We start from the raw sequence: 20,157 nt of genomic DNA, 5'->3' as shown, positions 1-20,157 counted from the left end.
AAAGGACTTGCAGAAATTCCCCAATCTAGAAGAGGGTTTCTGAACCTGACACTATGGACATTTTAGGCCAGATAATCATTTGTTGTGAGGCCTTGCCTCGTGCATTATAGGACATTTAGTAGTATTCCTGGCCTCTATCCCTTAGATGCCATTCACACCCCCACCCCAAGTTGTGACAACCTGAAATCTCTCCAGACATTGCCAAATGTCTCTTGAGGGGCAAAAATGGTCTAGAGGGTGGGTATGAGCTTCTAAGCCAAGGACACAGCATGGAATCAGGAAAAAGATAGGATGGCCATTCAGGAGCCTGCAACCCTCTCATTTTACAAAAGAGAAATTAAGACTCAGAAAGCCTCAGTTCCTTATGCAAGACCGTGAACTGGTCAGTGTAACAGAAGCAGCAGTGGCTGTAGTAAGGATAAATGCAAATCCAGAAGAAATCTTTAATATGAGGCTTATCTCTCTCTCTCTCTCTCTGTCTCTGTGTATGTGTGTGCATGCATGTTTTTAAGGAAATATATCAAGCTCTTACTTATTGCAACATTTGAGACTATGGGGCTCCAACATGTTAAAGGTTTATTTTCTAGTGCCTGGTGTAATGACTGGATGAGTAAGTAGTAAACCAGGACTAACTACTGGACTAAACCTGAAACAATAGCAAATATGATACTATTTACATTTTTCAAAGGAGTAGTCTAAAATTTATGTCTTGGTGACTAATAAGCAGCCAGTAACTGTGGATGAGAGTGTTTTTGGTAAGGGCAGGTGCTAAACACAAGAAATGTTAGCTGGCACTGCCATTTCTTCCTGTAATAGGAAGCAGCCTACAGAGCTGGGCCTGGCTGGTGGGACAGTCCACTGTGGCAAGAGGTGCTCTTAAGAAAGCTTCTGAATAATGGTCAGTGTAAACACTACAGCTCACTAGCAAAATTGTTTGCTTAAAATTATACCTAAACATACGCAACAATTAATGATCCAACAAAGGTGACCTGTTCTTTGTTTACCATTTATGGCAAATTTTGCCTCACGCCAGGGGGTACTTGGCATTTCTTACTAAAGCACAGAGCTTCACAAGGCATTTACAATGACAGCATGAAGAGTCCTCTCGCATTGCCATGGAGGGTAAAGGCAGGACATATGCCAGCTTCAGAATCAGGGTTCCTTTTTGGGACCTAACTGAAAAATATCTCCTCTAAGAAGCCTTGGGTAGCCACGTTGGATCTTGTGCTGTTTTCACATCTTCCTCAGTCCTTACGTAGCCCATCTGGCCTAACTCAGGTGAATTCAACAAATGCTGGCAAGAATGAGGCTTTCTGCTGTGTTTCCAGTCCCCGAAGAGGACCTTTCTTTCCTTTGTATTCTGTCTCCACCCTGCCATCCCATTCCTCCTGTCAGTGTCCCACTCAGCATCAGATAACCTAGAATGCCCATTAGGAGTGTCGTTTGCTGTGCAGGGGTGGATGGTTCACAGGTGTGGTTGGGGCAGCGAGGGACTGCCTCCTGGCCCTGTCAGAAGCATGTTCCTCACTCCTTCCAGCAGTCCCTGAGTTCTCTTCAAGAAGCTCTGAAGGTTCCACAAAGCACAGTCTGAAAATCCCTGCTCCAGTCCAGTGGTGAGGCTACAGATAAGAAAACAGAATCCCAAAGGGCCTGAGTGGCTTTCCCAGGCCACAGATCTCTAATTTCGCATTACCTGAAGCAGAATCTGCATTTCTTCCTCACCTCGACCAGGGGGCTTTGAACCACCCCTCCCAGAGACTGAAGTCTTTCCTGCTGCAGGCCCCCCGGGGATGACTGCTGGTCGGACCCAGATGGCAAGGTTCAAATATCCCTGACATCCCTTAGGAATAGTAAAAGATGTTGGTTGACTGACTGGAGACTTAAATAATATTAATGAAATAAATCAGTTCAACATGGTCACGACTCCTTTTAGTCCTTAGGGCACCAAGTTATCTATGAGTGTTTATCTATCAAAATCATTCAGCTTTTCAGGTTGAAACGATAAAGGCCAGTTATTGAGCCACACACTGTATTTCACTCATCCAGTGGCCTTCTTGGTGCAGATCAGACCTGCCCAAAGACTGCTCTTACCACACTCCACACTGGTATACTGTTAATAGGGACAATAAAAGCTATAATCTCTATGAGGGCATCTTTTGTTTTGAAGGAGATCAGATTATGCCATTCCAAAATATGCCACCATAGGAAAGGAAAAAAAAGTTGATTTCTTCCACCTTCCTTAGGTTCACTGGCTGGGAGCCTATAAATTAGATTAATAAAAGACAGATTAACAGAAAAGCACACAAATTATATAATATAAGTTTTGTGTGAGGAAATGAGATCGAAAGAAGTGGTTTACTAGGTTTGATGAAGTGTGGAGAGTCATAGGAAAATATGATAGGACAGAATGGTATGAACTAAGGTGGTAAAATGGGGGAAACTTAGCAAGGTCTCTTGGTTTAGATTACTCTCAGTGTCCCTCTATCTTTGGAGATAAGGACACTCCTTTCCTCCAGTTATAAGGAGGACACCTCTCACAGGGACTTAAGACCTGATTCAGGGGAGATGGAGGAAGTCAGACAGCCCTTCCTGCACCTGCCATTGCTCAAACCCCTCCAGCTTAAAATAATCAATATACCAAGGTTTCATATTTTGGGTTAGTGTATTCTGAACCCTGCTACCCATTTGGCATAAGGATTATTTTGAACTGAAAATATCTGAGAATCCACAGATACATAAAGAAGCCTCCCCAGGTATTTCCTTATCTGACTAAAGGCAGAAAGTACTGAGAAATATGGGCTGTCATAAATCCCTCATCCCCGAGATGGACTTGTACAAACAAACCTGACTGGGATAGCCCTGATGTCTCATTAGTTTCCTCCATGTATTTATCTTCACACAGTTTGCCACTGTTGGAAGCCCAAAACTTTTTCCCTTGTCATGCCACATCTCCATAATTTCTCATTCTTTGTTTAAAACGGTGTAGAAGCTCTCAGGCCTACCTACTTCTTTGAGTCCTCACTTCTTTTCCAGAAAAACCACGATGTCCCATAAAAATTAACATCAAATAAAATTTGTATGCCTTTTTTTCTGTTAATATAATATGCAAAGCCCCAGGTGATAAACCTAAAAGGGCAGAGAAAATTTTCCTCCCCCCACAGTTTGTGTTACCTCACTACTTCTTTTGTTCACTAAGGTTCACTGTTCATCTTTGTTCACTGATTGTTAATTTTGCTCTATCAATCTATCCATTTGTTTACCCATCCGTCCATTCATCTATGTATTCATGATCCATCCATCCAGATAGCTCTTTATTTATTTTGTTGAATTTTTTGAGAGTTACTTGTAGATATCATGATACTACATATCTAAATATTTCAGCAAGAATCTCCAAAAACAAAGGCTTTTATCTATACAAACATAATTATCACACTTAGAAATTTAACATTGAACTGATACTATTGTTTAATTTCTTGCTACCCACAGTGTGGTCCCAGGGCCAGCAGCATCTGACCTTACCTCTAGGAACTCTCAGATGGTGTATGTAGGAGTTGGAGGGGGTGTGGAATCTGTGGGTTTTTTTTTTTTCTTAAATTTTTTATTTTTATTGTTAATATAATCAAAGAATTTCATAAATATGCTTTGTTTTGATATACTATTTTCTTAAAACCATTCACACAGAGCTGTGATGTAGACCAGTTATTCCCACATTTTCCCACCCTGCACCCTATGCATTGGGAAGTACCAATCTTGTCTCTATTTTCTGTCCTGGAATCCAGTGCCTACCTCAGGTGCTCAATAAACAGTTCCTGAAATACTGCACTTGGGAAGAGTCCTATTTTTTCATAGTGTGAAATGATAAGGCAAAGACTTCCACTAAAATGCACCACAAAAACACTGAATTTTATAGAATTTGTTTTGCTCTACCTGGAATCCTGTAGAGTCCAAGTTTATTTTTGTTTTTTGTTTTTTTTTTAATTTTTTAAAATTTTTTGAGTATTGTTGACACATGTTACATTAGTTTCAGGCATACAACATAGTTATTTAACAAGCTTATACATTATGCTGTGTTCACCACAAGTATAGCTATCATTTGTCACCATACAACGTTTTTACAATATCATTGACTGTATTCTTTATGCTATGCCTTTTATTCCCATCTTATTCACTCCATAACTGGAAGCCTATATCTCCCACTCCCCTTCACCCATTTTGCCCAACGTCCCACTCTCTCCCCTCTAGCAACCATGTTTTTTCTCCATATTTATGGGTCTGATTCTACTTTTTGTTTATTCATTTGTTTTGTTGTTGTTGCTTTCGTTTGTTTCAAATAATGAGTGAAGTCGTATGGTATTTGTCTTTCTCAGTCTGACTTATTTCACTTAGCATAATACCCTCTAGGTCTTTCCATGTTGTCTCAAATGGCATGATCTCATTTTTTAATGGTTGTGTAATATTCCATTGCATATCTATCTATCTATCTATCTATCTATCTATCTATCTATCTATCACATCTTCTTTAACCATTCATCTATCAATGGACACAGTTTGCTTCCATATGTTGGCTACTGTAAATAATGCTGCAAGAAACACAGTGGTGCACGTATGTTTTCAAATTAGATTTTTTTGTGTTCTTTGGGTAAATACCCAATAGTGGAATTATTAGATCATATATTTCTATTTTTAAGCTTTTGAGGAACCTCCCTACTGTTTTCCACAGTGGCTATACCAATTTACATTCTTGCCAATAGTGTATGAGTATTCCTTTTTCTCTATATCCTTGTCAACACATGTTATTTCTTGTCTTTTTTTAATTTTAGCCATTCTAAAAGGTGTAAGGTAATATCTCCTTGTGGTTTTGAATTTGCATTTCCCTGATGATTAGTGATGTTAAGCATCTTTTCATGTGCCTGTTGGCCATCTGTATGTCTTCTTTGGAAAAAAAATCTATTCAGATCCTCTGCCCATTTTTTAAACAGATTTTTTTGGTGTTGAGTTGTATAAGTTCTTTATATATTTTGGATATTAACCTGTTATTGGACATACCATTTGTAAATATCTTCTCCCATTGAGTAGGCTACCCTTTTGTTTTGTTGATGGTTTCCTTTGCAACAGCTTTTTATTTTGGAGTAGCTCCAATAGTTTATTTTTGCTTTTGTTTCCCTTGCAAAGAAGATGGCAATCTGGCAATCTGCGTTTTAACAAACCCTCCAAGTGATTCTGATGCATGCTGAAGTTTGCAAGCCACAGTTCCAGATTAAAAGATAAAACGAGATCTGGCAACTAAATGCACTGTGATATTTGTTAGATTCAAATTTGGAGTGGGGTGAGTTGGGGAAGGAAAAAAAAAAGGGATAGGACTGGGTCAGTTGGGGGAAATTTGAATATGAATTGTACGTTAGATCAGGGCTTCTCAGAATTGACTGTGCACACAAATCACCTGGGGATCTTATTAAAATCCAAATTCTGATTTTGACTCTGGGGTGGGCCCTGAAATTCTGCATTTCCAATAAAGTCCTAGGTGATGCTAATGCTGCTGGCATATATATATTTTTTTAAGATTTTATTTATTTATTTGAGAGAGAGAGAATGAGAGACAGAGAGCATGAGAGGCAGGAGGGTCAGAGGGAGAAGCAGACTCCCTGCCGAGCAGGGAGCCTGATGCGGGACTCGATCCTGGGACTCCAGGATTATGACCTGAGCCGAAGGCAGTCGCTTAACCAACTGAGCCACCCAGGTGCCCTGCTGGCATATTTTTAAAGCTAATCTAGAATAATTCCCCAATCTTTTGTTTTTCATTACACTAACATTTTTGAAAATGCTAAGCTAGCTGTTTTGCAAAATATCTCACAATTTGTATGTACCTGATTATTTCCTCATAATTAGACTAAATACTTTTGGCAGGAATATAATATAGGGGGGATCCTGTGCCCTCAGGATAGCACAACAGGACACATACGATTTTATTGCTCTTTAATGCACTTGTGGTTTCAACTTTCAGCCTTTCTTCCTCCACCCATCCCATAGCCTTCTGAGCAGGGGTGGTGTCAAAATCAGGCCCAGGAGACCTTCACCTGCACTCACACTCTTCTTGGTACTGTTGACAGGAGCAATAGTGAAGACCTAACTGGAAAGTTGAATGCCCCTGAGACAGTTCCCATTGATCTGTCTCCCTAACTCAAACGCTAATGATACAAAACAATATAGCTGTTTGTGAAAGTCTTCCTGTACCAAAGATGAATCACTGGTTTGCCTCAGAAATGAAAGGGAGACTGATTCAGACAAGCTCTGTTGCCAAAAATACCCTATGGAGGATGTTACACCAAAAAACAAAAAGCAAGCAGAAGCCAACCGAGAAACACTGAAGGTGTTATGACAGACCTACAGAAATCTTTTTGAAGATATAGGTAGCAAGATTTGAACCTTCTCTGGAAACTGGCAACCAGTCCAGTGAGCATCCTTACGTACTTTCAAAGAGAATCTCAAAATAGAACAAGAGACACATATTTCATAGAGAAAATCTATGAAATGAATTGAAGACAAAAATTAAGAATACATAATTTTTGTGATGAATAAGGCATTAGTTAAAACTGAATAATAAAAAACAACACTTTAATACTTAATACTTTAAAGGCAAAAAAATAGTAGAGGGAGAGAAGTACTTGAGAATAGTCAAGACAGTCATAAAAATCCTAGTCAGTTAGGAGTTTCAGCCCTCAAGTTCTTTCCTTGGAACACAATTATTGTTGAGAAAGACAATATAAGAGCTATAAAATAAATCTGCCTGCTTAAGCTGATCAGCCTGCCAGGCACACTAGATTTTCACTGAAGGCAGGAGTGTGGGTCCAATATATGTCCTTGATCTCTGTGATGAGAGGCAGCTAGTTCCAAAAAGCCTGCCAAACCCAGATGGCTGGGGTAGTCACTTTTCCCCAAAGTTGGGGACACTGTGAATCCCACTTCCACAGTCTGAGACTCTAAATATGGTGAAGTTTCCAGACACAGTTGTAGCTGAGACACTTAGTCATTTTACCGCAGAAGCTGAAAGCATGATGAAAGAAGAGTTTTTACCCATGACCTCCAACCTTATCTTTTAGGTCTGATGTGTTGTTATTAATTAAGGGCAATAATAGACAAAAAGGTTTAAATGCAAGTAAAGGGGAAGAGGTGTAGTGAGCTCCACTAAATTTAAGAAACCAGAGCCAGCTGACCTCCCCTCTCCAGTTCCATCTCTCCCATGCCCTTCGGGCACTCTGCCCCTCAGTTGTTCTGAACCGCCTGGGTGCCTCAAGCTTGCCACACATTCTTGCCTCCAGGCCTTCTTCCCTGCCTTTCCCACTTTTAGCTGGCTGACTTCAGATTAGACAATCTCTTCCCCGGGAAGCCTCCTTAACGCCCACCCTCTCCAGTGCTGCCCCCACGGAACTCCGTGCTTTTGGTCATACGTGTGCCTGTCCCTTCCTCTAGACTATAAGCTAGTCTTGAAGGCAGAAACCCTATTTTGTTCTATTTTGAAGTTTTAGTATCCAGTGCCCGGCACATGATATTAATCATGATGGAAATACATTTATTACATGCCAGGCATTACTCCAAGTACTTTAGATTAATTAATTCATTTAATGTGCACAATATTATGAGGTAGATATTGTTATTATCCCCAATTTACAGAAAAAGGAATCACAGAGTATTTAAGTGATTTGTCCATGGTCTCATACCTGGTAAATGGTAGAGCTATGATTTGGACCCAGCCAATTTAGTTCTATGGACTATGCTTTTAAACTCTAAAGTATATTGTTCTTAACAAATACTAGATGGAAGAATGGGTAAATGGAGATGATATATGTAAGAATGGATAGATGGATGGATGAAAGGATGGATGGGTGGAGTGTGCAGATCTCTAGCCAGTTAAAGAAAGCTAGGGCATGAGAGAAATGTGCCCACTGTAGACCTCTTCTAAGGAAGACCCAATTAAGTACAAACATTTAGGCACAAACTACTTCATACTAAAGCAGGAATCTATATGTTGGAGAGCACACAAATACACAGAAGTAGACATTGAGGAACCCATGAAAATAGCATGGGTTTTGGAATCAGGGGACTAGATGTGAAGCATGATCCTGTCGATCTGAGACCATTTATTTTGTCTATTAGCACTCACCTCATCAGTGGAGGATATATGAGTATTCAACAGAGTGCTTGGAACATGGGAACCTTCTGATTAATTTTAGTTCCTCCCCTGCTCAAGAAAATTACATCACCTGGATCTGACTTACCATAAGCAGGAAAATGCTGAGAAAAGGATTGGAGTGGCTGGCTCAATGGAGGACAGGAAGGAAAGACTTGTCTGGATCCCCTGCTCTCTTCCTGGAACTGGGCTTTTGGCTTTGAAAAGAGAGGTGAACTCACAGCTTAGCTCTGCCAATTCTGCAAATTCTAGAATTATTAGATAACTTTTACTTCAGCTTGGAAAAATATGCCAGTGTATACAAATGTGATATCTCTGGGGGAAGAGTGCTTGATATATATATTTTAATAGCTTTTTTCATATAATAAAAGTAATTAAAGCTCATTGCAAAAAAATAAGGAACTACAAAGAAGTGTAAAAAAGAAATGAAAGATTGATCCATGTTTCTCATCTTGGAGGATCTTTCTTAATTTCTTAGTATGCATATAAGTATGTATACTTTTTAAAAAACAGAAATAGGATGAACCTGTATATAGCATTCTGTTATTTTTACATGATGAAATATTGTGGATAGCTTTCTTAACATAGGAATACATAATCAACTGCACAGCAATCCACTGAAAGGCTATTGCATAAGTTATTTAACAATACTATGAATGAGGTTCATATGAGACCATTATTATAAAAAATACTCCAATGAAAATCTATATACATATCTTTGAGCTCCTTTTTCTATTATTGCCTTTGCTTAAATTCCCAGATGGGAATTGTCAGGTTAAAGATAAACATTTTTATTTTGATACATACTGTCAAACTCCTCTAGAAAGGTGGTATTTCATCAACAGTAGAGGATTACCCACACTTTCTCTAACATTGGATATAGCCATTGTTTTTAAACAGAGTAAAAAAAGAAAAGAATGACTTCTTATTTTAGCTTACATATATTTTTTTTTTCCTGAGGTAATCCTCAAACTTCATTTAATGTAAATATAATGCACTTAAAAATATCAAGATTTTGTTTTATATATTTGGGTGCTCCCAAGTTGGGGGCATAAATATTTTACAATTGTTAGATCCTCTTGTTGGATAGACCCATTTATTATGATATAATGCCTTTCTTCATCTCTTGTTACAGTCTTTGGTTTAAAATCTAGTTTGTCTGATATAAGTATGGCTACTCTGGCTTTCTTTTGATGTCTATTTGTATGATAAATATTTCTCCATCTCCTCACTTTCAATCTGCAGGTGTCTTTAGGTCTAAAATGAGTCTCTTGTAGGGAACATATAGATGGGTCTTGTTTTTTTAATCCATTCTGATACCCTATGTCTTTTAATTGGAGCATTTAGTCCATTTACATACAGAGTAATTATCAATAGATATATATTTAGTACCATTTTATTACTTGTTTTGTCATTGTTTCTGGAGATTTTCTCTGTTCCTTTCTAGTCTTTGTGGCTTTTGGTCTTTCCTTCCCACTCAAAGAGTCCCTTTTAATATTTCTTGCAGGGCTGGTTTAGTGGCCATGAAAATCTTTAGTTTTTGTTTGGGAAACTCTTAATCTCTCCTTCTATGCTGAATGACAGCCTTGCTGGTTAGTGTATTCCTGGTTGATTTTCCCCATTCAGTGTGTTGAATATATGATGCCACTCCCTTCTGGCTTGCCAAGTTTCTGTGGAGAGATATGCTGTTAGTCTTACAGGTCTTCCCTTAAAACTTAGGGACTTCTTTTGTCTTCTGCTTTTAGGACTTTTTCTTTATCAGTATATTTTGCAAATTTAACTATACTATGTATTGGTGTTGGCCTGCTTTTGTTGATTTTGATGGGAGTTCTCTGTACCTCCTGTATTTGGATGTCTGTTTCCTTTCCCCAGATTAGGGAGGTTTTCCGCTATAATTTCCTCAAATAAACCTTCTGCCCCCCTTTCTCTCTCTTCTTTTTCTGGGACATATAAAGATATTCAACATCACTCATCATCAGGGAAATAAAAATCAAAACTACAATGAAATAGCACCTCACACCAGTCAGAATGGCTAAAGTTAACAATACAGGAAACAAAAGATGTTGGTGCGGATGTGGAGAAAGGAGAACCCTCTTACACTGTTGGTGGGAATGCAAACTGGTGCAGCCACTCTGGAAAACAGTATGGAGGTTCCTCAAAAAGTTAAAAATATTATTACCTTATGATCCAGCAAATGCACTACTAAGTATTTACCCAAAGGATACAAAAATACTGATTTGAAGGAATACACGCACGCTGATGTTTATAGGAGCATTATCAATCATAGCCAAATTATGGAAAGAGCCCAAATATCCATTGACTGATGAATGGATTAAGAAAATGTGGTATATGTATACAATGGACTATTACTCAGCCATAAAAAGAGTGAAATTTTGTCATCTGCGATGACATGGAGCTGGAGAGTATTATGCTAAGTGAAATAAGTTAGTCAGAGAAAGACAAATACCACACGATTTCACTCATATGTGGAATTTAAGAAACAAAACAAATGAACATAGTGGGAGAAAAAAAGAGAGACAAACCAGAAGACAGTCATATAGAATTTGCCCCAGGACCTCTCCTTCTGAGTCAATTCATATGGGCTCAGAACTTTCCATATCCCCAGCTTTGGCAGTGGCTATATGCTCAAAAATCCAGGGGTTTGGGTTGTTCTGTCCTAATTCCTCTTGATCTTTCCACATTTTCTCTAGATTCTCATGCACACAGCCTTTGCTGAGAAGGGCAATTTGTGCACAACCTGATCAAGGAAACCTTATATGTCTTTGAATTCACAATGCCCACCCATCTCTTTTATGAGATGGCCAAACTTCACAGGAGTCACTTGTAGCCAAAAGCACTTTTGCCTCCACCCATGTGCTGTCTTATACCCTTGAAAGTGACAGACTTGAAAGGGGCTGGTACTCTCCATAAGGCAAATATATTCTTGGGGTCCATAGAGTGGTTCATTGTCAGGTGCATCATTTCAAAATGGTCCCAATGGAGGTAACCACCACCAAGTGCCAAGATTGTAAAACTGCCTCTCCTTCAGTAGGAGGTCCCTATATGTCACTCAAGTTTTTAGATTCTCTTCTCACTTTTGGCACAAATGGTGCCCTTTCAACAAATCTAAGCTTGGGCTTTTCAGGAATGGAAACATCTTCAAAAGTTACCACTGGGAGCAGCATCTGTAGTCCAACAATGGGGGGGCGGGGCTGCCCAAGAATCTGAGAGTGTTGCTCACAGGAGTGGCCCCCTGGCTCAAGCCAGCAGCTGCCACATGGTCACCTGCATCTGGCAGCCCTGGGCTCCCCACAGAGACTCTTAACTTACATATTTTTAATTGCTAGTGAATCACATACATTTAAATGTTTATTGACCATTTGGAATTTTCTTCTGTGAATTTCTAGTTCATGTCCTTATCATATTTTCTTATCCAGTTGTAAGAGCATGTATTCATCTTTGCATATCTCATGCCTAGCATAGAACTTAGCACATAGTAGTTATTCAACAGTTATTTGCAGATGTTTGGCTGCAAAAATATGTTTATTCCCATAGGACACAGGGCCAGGAGTTCTAAGTTTGAATCCTGATTGCCAAGAATTTACATCTAACTTTGGGAAAATCAAATTTTTGGAATTGGAAAATGCTGACCACAGTCAGACCCCCAGTAGCCCTAACGCTCTATATCCTAAAGTCTGAGACTTGAGAGAGAATACCTCCTATATAAAAATTTTCTAAAGAATAGACCAGGAAGAAGAGCAAGGGCCATTTACCTGGTATCATTGAGAGGTACCACAAGGTTGGTGTGTACCCAAACCTTGGTCTGCCAGAAGCCCAACAGCCATCATCCTTAAAACAATCATCATACCTTAACAAGCCTTAGAGTAATCAAGACCAACTATGTTTTCTATGGGATTCTTAAGAAAATAGAAAGACATTTCCTATCAAAATTTCATTGGATTCATATTTTAAGAAGCCTTGGTCAACCCAGACCATGCAGAAAAAATCCCAAAGGAACATCTATAATGCTTCCTTATAATATATATTAATTAATGTATATAATATATATAACAGGGGCGCCTGAGTGGCTCAGTCGTTAAGCATCTACCTTGGCTCAGGTCATGATCCCAGGATCCTGGGATCGAGCCCCTTGTCAGGCTCCCTGCTCAGCAGGAATTCTGCTTCTCCCTCTCCCATTCCCCCTGTTTGTAGTCCCTCTCTCACTGTCTTTCTCTCTCTGTCAAATAAATAAATAAAAATCTTTAAAATATATATATATATATATATAACATATGTAATTTATATTATGTTTACTTTTAATGTTTGTAAGAACATATATTTGTATTTTCTCTCTTTTATTTTAACGATTAGGACATTTTTATGATATTAAAGAGTTTTCTAATAATAGAACCCAACCTTGTAACATTGTGCCTTTAGGAAAGAGAGCCTCATGTATCTGTTGCACAGGATGTCATAGGGAATCATCTGAACCATCATTCAAGAGATAGGAGGCCCACTAGGAAAAAATCCCATGGCATTTTATTGTCTACCTTGATATACTGCCAAATTTTCACAAGAATTATCATATTCATTCCTTATATTAACTTGTGAGAAAGAGCAAAACAAAAACAAACTATATATTTTTCAGTTCTGTGGGACCATTAATTAGAAGATATACCATGTATTTTAGTAACAGCTTTTTGGGATATATATAAAAAGAAACACTACCATATTAAATGTACACACTTAAAAATATTTCCAGATTTCAGAAAGGTAAGAAAAGATATGTTTTTTGTTTGTTTGTTTGTTTGTTACTTTAGCATCAGGGAACCATGTAGCACTAGCCCTCTTTTATATGAGAAAACAGAAGTGGAATTCCTTACCTAAAGAATCAAGATGTGAGTGAATATTTCCTTGGTTCGGTGTTTTTTTGTATGACAGGTTTGCTGGAGCAAAGGGAATAAGGAAAGAGTTTAAAGTTTGAGGTTAGGTCAGCCAGAGGGGAGGAGGGCCCAGCAGGAAAGGAGGGGGAGCTGAGGATTTGGGCCTTAAGCTAGTCAGACTCTGCCCAGGCTGTGATTTTGCCTTAAGCCACCTTGTTTTTTTTGTTTGTTTGTTTGTTTGTTTTTTTAAAGATTTTATTTATTTATTTATTTGACAGAGACAGAGAGAGCAGGAACACAAGCAGGGGGAGTGGGAGAGGGAGAAGCAGGCTTCCCGCTGAGCCGGGAGCCCGATGTGGGACTCGATCCCAGGACCCTGGGATCATGACCTGAGCCGAAGGCAGTCGCTTAACCAACTGAGCCACCCAGGCGCCCAAGCCACCTTGTTTTTGACCATGGATTACTATTCCAAGCTTTCCAAGCTATAAGCACAATCTGTCTGGCCTTTTTATTTTCTTTCATCATTCCGTTCCCAGCACTCTGCCTCACCTTCAGACATGTCATTTCCCCTATTCCTACCAGAGATACCCACCAGAATGTTTGTATTCTTTTTTAAAAAATTTATTTTATTTATTTTAGAGAGAGAGAGAGAGAGCAAGAGAGGTAGGGAGAGGGAGAGAGACTCAAACAGACTCTGCATGGAGCACAAGCCTGATGCGGGGCTCCATCTTATGACCCTGAGATCAGGACCAGAGCAGAAAGCAAGAGTCCGCTGCTCAATGGACTGCACCACCCACGTGCCTCAGAATGTTTGTATTCTAAGAGAGACAGAAAAGACTCTTGACTCGTAGAAATAAATTTTCAATGATACAACTGAGGGGTTGTGATAAATAATAGGAAAGACGTTTTTGGCCAGACGCTCAAATTTATATGTCTGCACATGCCCTTAGAGTTATAACTAAAGACGTGCAAATTGTGACCTTGGTAGTTTCCTTAACAAATGGGCCAGCTTGTCCGTGGGTGGTGACTGGATGGCTTGTTTAATGGCACTGTAGCAACGGCAATGGCTGAAATACCATATGCACCTCTGGTTCTCTCACAAGGCTTTGCAACGCCCACTTTAGCTTTGGAATCTTGCAGCCACTGGCCTCTGTTCTTAAACAGCCAAGGCAAGACAGGGAATCCAGAGCACGGTAGCTTACGACTTCAGGCTTGCTTCAGAGAGCTCTGCCTTCCCCTCTCGGGGGGCCTCATGTTGCAGTCTGAGCATCAGCCAGCACACAAGCATCTGTGACACCTCCAGGGGCGTAGAGTCGCCCGTGATAAGGAAGAACTCAACAGAAACGTGATTTTCCCTGTTGTAAATTCTGCCCCGGTCTACTGCCCAGCTTCCCCTTCTCTCAGCCCAGCGTTTCAAGAGAACAGACTCTCTGTCTGATAAAGTTTTTTCTTTGCCCACATGAAAGCAGTATGGAGCAATTGCAAGCTTGCTAAAGAGCCGTTGTCTGTGGAGATAACCACAGCTTCGGTTTTTGGGCCACCAGCCCCTATGGCTGCCTCTCTTCCTACCATCTGTTTGAGCAGGAACAGTAGTTTGTGCCAACTCCAGAACTTCAAGCATGTCATTTCTGAAACCACAACAAGTCTCTTAAGCTTCCTGAACAAAGTGCTCAGAGTGGAAAGCCCTGAAATTCTTTTGGGCCTCCTAAAACCACAAAGCTGATTACTGAACAAAGCCCCAGAGCATCTGAGCACATGGGTGCCTTTCTTGGAGCTCGTCTCAGAACATGAAAAACAGTTACTGAGAGTAGTGACTAGGGAAGGGGTGGGGGTGGGGAGTCCGCCTTCTCTTCTTAGAGCAGTAACACCATCTAGACCGTCTGCACCAGTGATGGTTCAAAGCTCTGTCAAGCAAAAGGACCTCCTCGTAATATCAAATCTTAAGAACTGTATTGTTAGTAGACTCTAACCAAGAAAATATATAATAACCAAAAGCTAGTGGGAACTCAGTATTCTTTTACATAAATTTGTATTTTGCTAGTTCTAGTCATCTTTACATTTTGGAAAAATACTGGCACATTTGCACAAAACATTACTTTTTCACTCCTGAAATTTTGCATCTAGAATCTAGATTCATGGATACTTTGCAATAACTCCATGGACCACTAGGGGTCCCACCAGAGGCTAGGAACCGCTGACAAATGGGAACTATTCGTCACAGCTAGTACTCAACTCCACGCAGTAGCTGCAAGCTCCCAAGGAAGAGAATCCACTAGGCATTTGGATGCCTCTCAATTCGGTGGTGTTTATTTATGAGTCTAGAATTTCTAGGATAAATTCCTCTTGGAATGTAATGCCAGGAACTCCGTATCTCTTAAATTATTTAAAATTTTGCCTCAGTTTTATTGAGATATAACTGCCATGTAACATAGTGTGAGTGTATGGTGTATAGGAGTGTATGTTGACTTGATCCGTTTATCTACTGGAAAATGATTCCCACCACAGCACTGGCTAACACCCCCATCCAGTCACAGAAACTATGTATCTCTGAAGGACAGTTGTATTTCCTCCTTTCATGAAATGCACACTGTATTATTCCCTGTGTTTCCAGTTTTTCCTTAGCTAGGAGGAAATTTAGAACTAAATGTAATGCTCAGCTGTGACAGTCACCCGGGGCCTCAGCCCCTGCACTTTCTGCTTATTCCCCAGCATTGCTAGTTTTCTTTTTTTATTTTTCAAACATCTCTCTAAATGTGATCTTCATTATAAGCTTCCTCACCTCACTGAAAGCAGATAGGCATAAATTATAAACAAGCACCAAGGCCCTCGTTTAGCTATCAGCCTCCAAGGTAGTAAAAAGAGTAAAATGCTCTGCAGAGGAGCTTCCTCTGGGCCACTGAGCTATTCTGCCATCTCCTCTGCCAAGTGTATGCTTGTGGACCAGTATCATCCAATTTCCTAGGCCACACTTCTCCAAGATGATAGGGAGCACAAGGATAGTGGTGGCTGAGAAGTGTGACTCAGTATCACAACGCCTACCCTGCACAGGGCTTCAAAGCAAAGCAAAACGAAACAAAACAAACCAAGCAAAATCTTGTCTGTCCTAAGGAATTCAAGAAAGCTGACCAACACAGATGGGCAGCAAATCAGCTCCCACAAGGTGCCATGGGCTATCCCCGACATTCTCACTGGCAGGATCTCCTGACTACTCTTCCAGCAAACTTCTTTTCCATTTTATTTCTTATCTGACCTGTTGCTCCTGCCTTGTTCCAGTCTCTCGTGTTTCTTCATTCCCAACCTGCTCCTTTCTGGCAATGGACTAAACCACCTTACCAGCAGGGGGCAGTGCAGTTAAAGAAACTGGCTCAAGAAGTTTGCAGCTCTAGACTAGGAAGTATCAGTGATAAAAATCATTCCATAAATTTGTCTTTCTCTATGATTTTTTTTTTACATTTCCATTTTTAAACTTAAATTCTGGTGATATTCCCACTTGTAAATCTATATTCATATCACTGTTTTTATAAATAGGACTGTCTTGGATTCTGTCAAAGTCTTTTTTACTATAAGATGCCACTTAACACTTGGTGCTATGACGTATATATCAAAATACAGAGCCAGAGGTCATTACATTGCACTTCAGCGTCCTTTGGGTATGAACCACAAAGTTATAAAATGAGGTATTTCTTAGAACTAAACCCCTTCAGATAGTGTTGTCAGTATTGCAAAGTAAGGGGTTCTTTGAACTTGAAAGGAAGCTATTGTCCTCTGGGTAAGAAGTACTTCCAGTCTGCTTAGTTACTGCCCTCTTTATTATAAATAAAGGCCCTTGGGATTTGATCTGTGTGTGGGGTTCTGGTTAGACCCCTCTAGGCCAGCTTTGACAAGCTCCAGCTGCTATATGGAACAAGGTAACTCCTAGCCCCTGCCTCAGGAGCAGTGGCTTTATTCCATTATCCCTAAGCATCTTCTATTATAATGTGGATGCACTATTTGCTTTGCTTTGTTTTTAGGAGTTTGTTACTATAAATAAAGGTACTGGCAAAGGAAGGTAAGTATTATGATACACATGGCCATGCTCAGTCATTAATTCAAACTGTGACTACTATTTAGTCCTTAATGAGCACCAGAGGATTACTAGCCATTTTCCAGAAAACAGAGATTAAAAAATAGGCCAGCAGTTCTTCTTTAGATCAGAAGAAAGCACCAGTCACTACCAAAGAATTTGGGCTTTGCTCCTTAGAAAGAAACCTGAACTGACCAAGAGACTTGGGATTTCACTAAGGTAGATGGTTCCAGAAAAGTGTTGAGAAATATTTGAAAAACAAAATAAGAATGATTTGATGTTCAAGTATGGTGAGATTTTCCAGATACTTTACATTGGTATATAAAGATTCATTAAGATTGGAAGAACTACACTTACTGTGGTAATTATTTCACAATATATACAAATACTGAATTATTATGTTGTACATCTGAGTCTAATATAATGCTATTTGTCAATTGTATCTCAATTTTTTCTAAAAAAGTTGGACTTCCTTAAAAAATACTGAGAAGATCAAATTGCTGGGTAATTTAGGGCAGAGCAAAGGAAACAAGCACCCTGTCGCCCAGTTTCTGTAGGAGGATAGGAACCTAGCTTAGATGGGTGCCTTATTCCAAGGTACAACACCATCTCCTGCCATAAAAATGGGAAGTTGTTATTTTTTTTCCTCCAGATAAAGTCAATTAGCTAACATAGAGGATCACTCTAATTACCTGGTAAAGTTAGGATAAACTATGTGTGACAAATGGTACTATCAAACCGTCTTACTTGAGGACTAGTTATGGTCCATCTTAAAGATATGTACGTAACTGGGGATAAAAATCTTTCTGTCTCTGCAATCTTTTAGCAGATTGCCTGTGATATGCATTCAGGTTTAATGCTTATTCAACAATAAAATGGTTTTCTTTCCCTAAAAGACAAGAAAAAGAAAACAGGTAAAGAATACAAAAGGAGGTTATAGGGGGGAACCCACTAAATATGGGTACTGCAATTATATAGCTACCCTATGAGGTAGGTGTTTACTATCATTAATATTCTTGTATTATTACTATCATTAATACTCTTGTATAAAGGACTACAATGAATGAGGGAAGGTAAGTAATTTTCCTCGAGTTTCCCTGTGAAAGACATCGGATTCTAAAACAGCCCAGGTTCTTAATACTACCATGCTTCCTGACTCCAGAGTTTGCATTCTTAACCATGATGCTGCCCCGTCTCCAGAAAAGAATGTAAATCTGGAACAAATTAAGGAAAGACAGGACAGAGGTTCAAGGGAGGTGTCCTGGATCTAGCTTCTCAGCATTCCTGCCACACTGATAGATGAGTACAATTTATTTTAATTTCTCTGTTAATAAATCTGTTACTTTATTCCAGTTCTTTGTGCTTGAGGGTCTTTCAGTATAGACATGGCATTACTTCTCAAGTGAATCAGACTTCAGCATAGAGAAACCATTCACTAGATATATTCAGTTTTGTGACCAAAACTTGGGAATAATGATATCTATGAGCAGTTTGATGACAAGTTCTCCTCTGGGAACTAAGATAAATAACACCCATCTTCATCACTTCAGTCAAAACTATGTAAAAAAAAACTGCATACATTATGGAAGAAGGCAAGCATACTATTTAGTGAGAGGAAAATCATCATCAAGCATCTGTATTTAGTGAGAGGGAAATGTCTTTTGAAAGAACTCACGTAGAAACAACTGTTGTGGTTCAGAATTGGTATCAGAAATAACTGCAGATACACACAATGAAGGGAATCTTAACAATTAATCTAGCCAATGTATAGAGGTTAAGGAAACCACAAAAGGCAAAATAAGGTAGCTGTAGGTTATACTAACTAGATAATAATGGCCACACATTATTCCACAAGGATAAAATTCCAATTTAACTAGAAAATAGTGAACCCAGTGTCACATTAAATGACTCAGAATTATCATCATGAATATAGACTATTGGGTCATGTGGAGCTGTCTTGATGCATTTCCATACTCTTTAATTTTCGTGTCTGATTTGTAAATTCTTTTTCTCTTATTGCCGACAGGTTGCAGTAATGTGCCTGTCTCAAGCAGTTACTACCTGTGGTAGACACATTGGGTGAAGGGTGCCTAGCTCCCTGTGGTCACTTTAATGCCTTCCTGATACACAGGAGCAGGTTCCTAGAAGAAGCAAAGTTTGCTTATAATAACCCGGTGCCTGGAAACAGTTGACTGCAGGAAGGGCAGCCCACCTGACTAGGCTAATCAGTGACCCCTCCCAGGGAATATGGAGTCTGGAACCAGAGTGAGTGTTAAATTCTCTGTGAGTCTGTAATTGTAATACATGAACTTGAGAGCTAGGAGAAGCTGTTATATGGCCTGTCCCCTAAGCCCTATGTAAAGTAGATGCTTAATGAGAAACAAGAGGCAGTGAAAAAGTGTGCAAGAATTCACAAAGAACCTCTCATTACCAATTCCATACCTTCTTGAGGTCCAGAACATTGTTACCCTTAGGTTCTATAAGACATTACCGAATTTTGACAATAATTTTTGCTTGTCCCCCACTAAGTTGGTATAGTGGACATTTGTTGATACTTCTCATCATCTCATTATTTCCTCCTTCCTAACAACTCCCCAAATTTCTAGTCCTATGTTTTAAGTAGAACTAATCCTAAACCTTGGTTTCAGAGTGGGCCCACACTGAAGCCAGTTAGAGCACCCCATTCTCCTGTATAGAGTTACTGATGCAGAAGTGAGCACATGACCTCTTCCCTGGGGAGAGAATTCTTTGCACAGAGTTCATCGTAGAGAAGGTATTTCCCCTACTCTCCGTGTGAGGAAAGATATGAGCTACATGTTCCCTAAATGCATTTGGGAAGCCCCAAGAAAAGTTTTTTTAGAGAAGAGGGTTATCTGCCAGAATAGAGCAGCTTGTCTGACCTCATGTCTGTTGGTTCAGCACTTGCCATGTGCTGCCACCACCAGAGTGCACAGAGATGAGCTCTGGGGTCAAACTCATGTGTGCTCGCAGGAGCTTAGGGGCACATGTGAATAAGAAACCAGAGT

At 39.6% G+C, this 20,157-nt stretch overlaps 1 pseudogene; it reads right to left on the bottom strand.

Moving 5' to 3' along the window:
- Positions 1-1,678: 1,678 nt before the first annotated feature.
- On the bottom strand, positions 1,679-11,464 carry LOC123848862 (large ribosomal subunit protein uL16m-like; annotated as a pseudogene).
- Positions 11,465-20,157: the final 8,693 nt, after the last annotated feature.

Source organism: Mirounga angustirostris, unplaced genomic scaffold (assembly GCF_029215605.1).
Source record: "Mirounga angustirostris isolate CCGP_5_RB_7025 unplaced genomic scaffold, mMirAng1.0.hap1 SCAF_2, whole genome shotgun sequence".
Taxonomy (NCBI): Eukaryota; Metazoa; Chordata; class Mammalia; order Carnivora; family Phocidae; genus Mirounga; species Mirounga angustirostris.
Note: the sequence above shows the minus strand (reverse complement) of the source record. Positions and strands in the feature narration are given on the sequence as shown.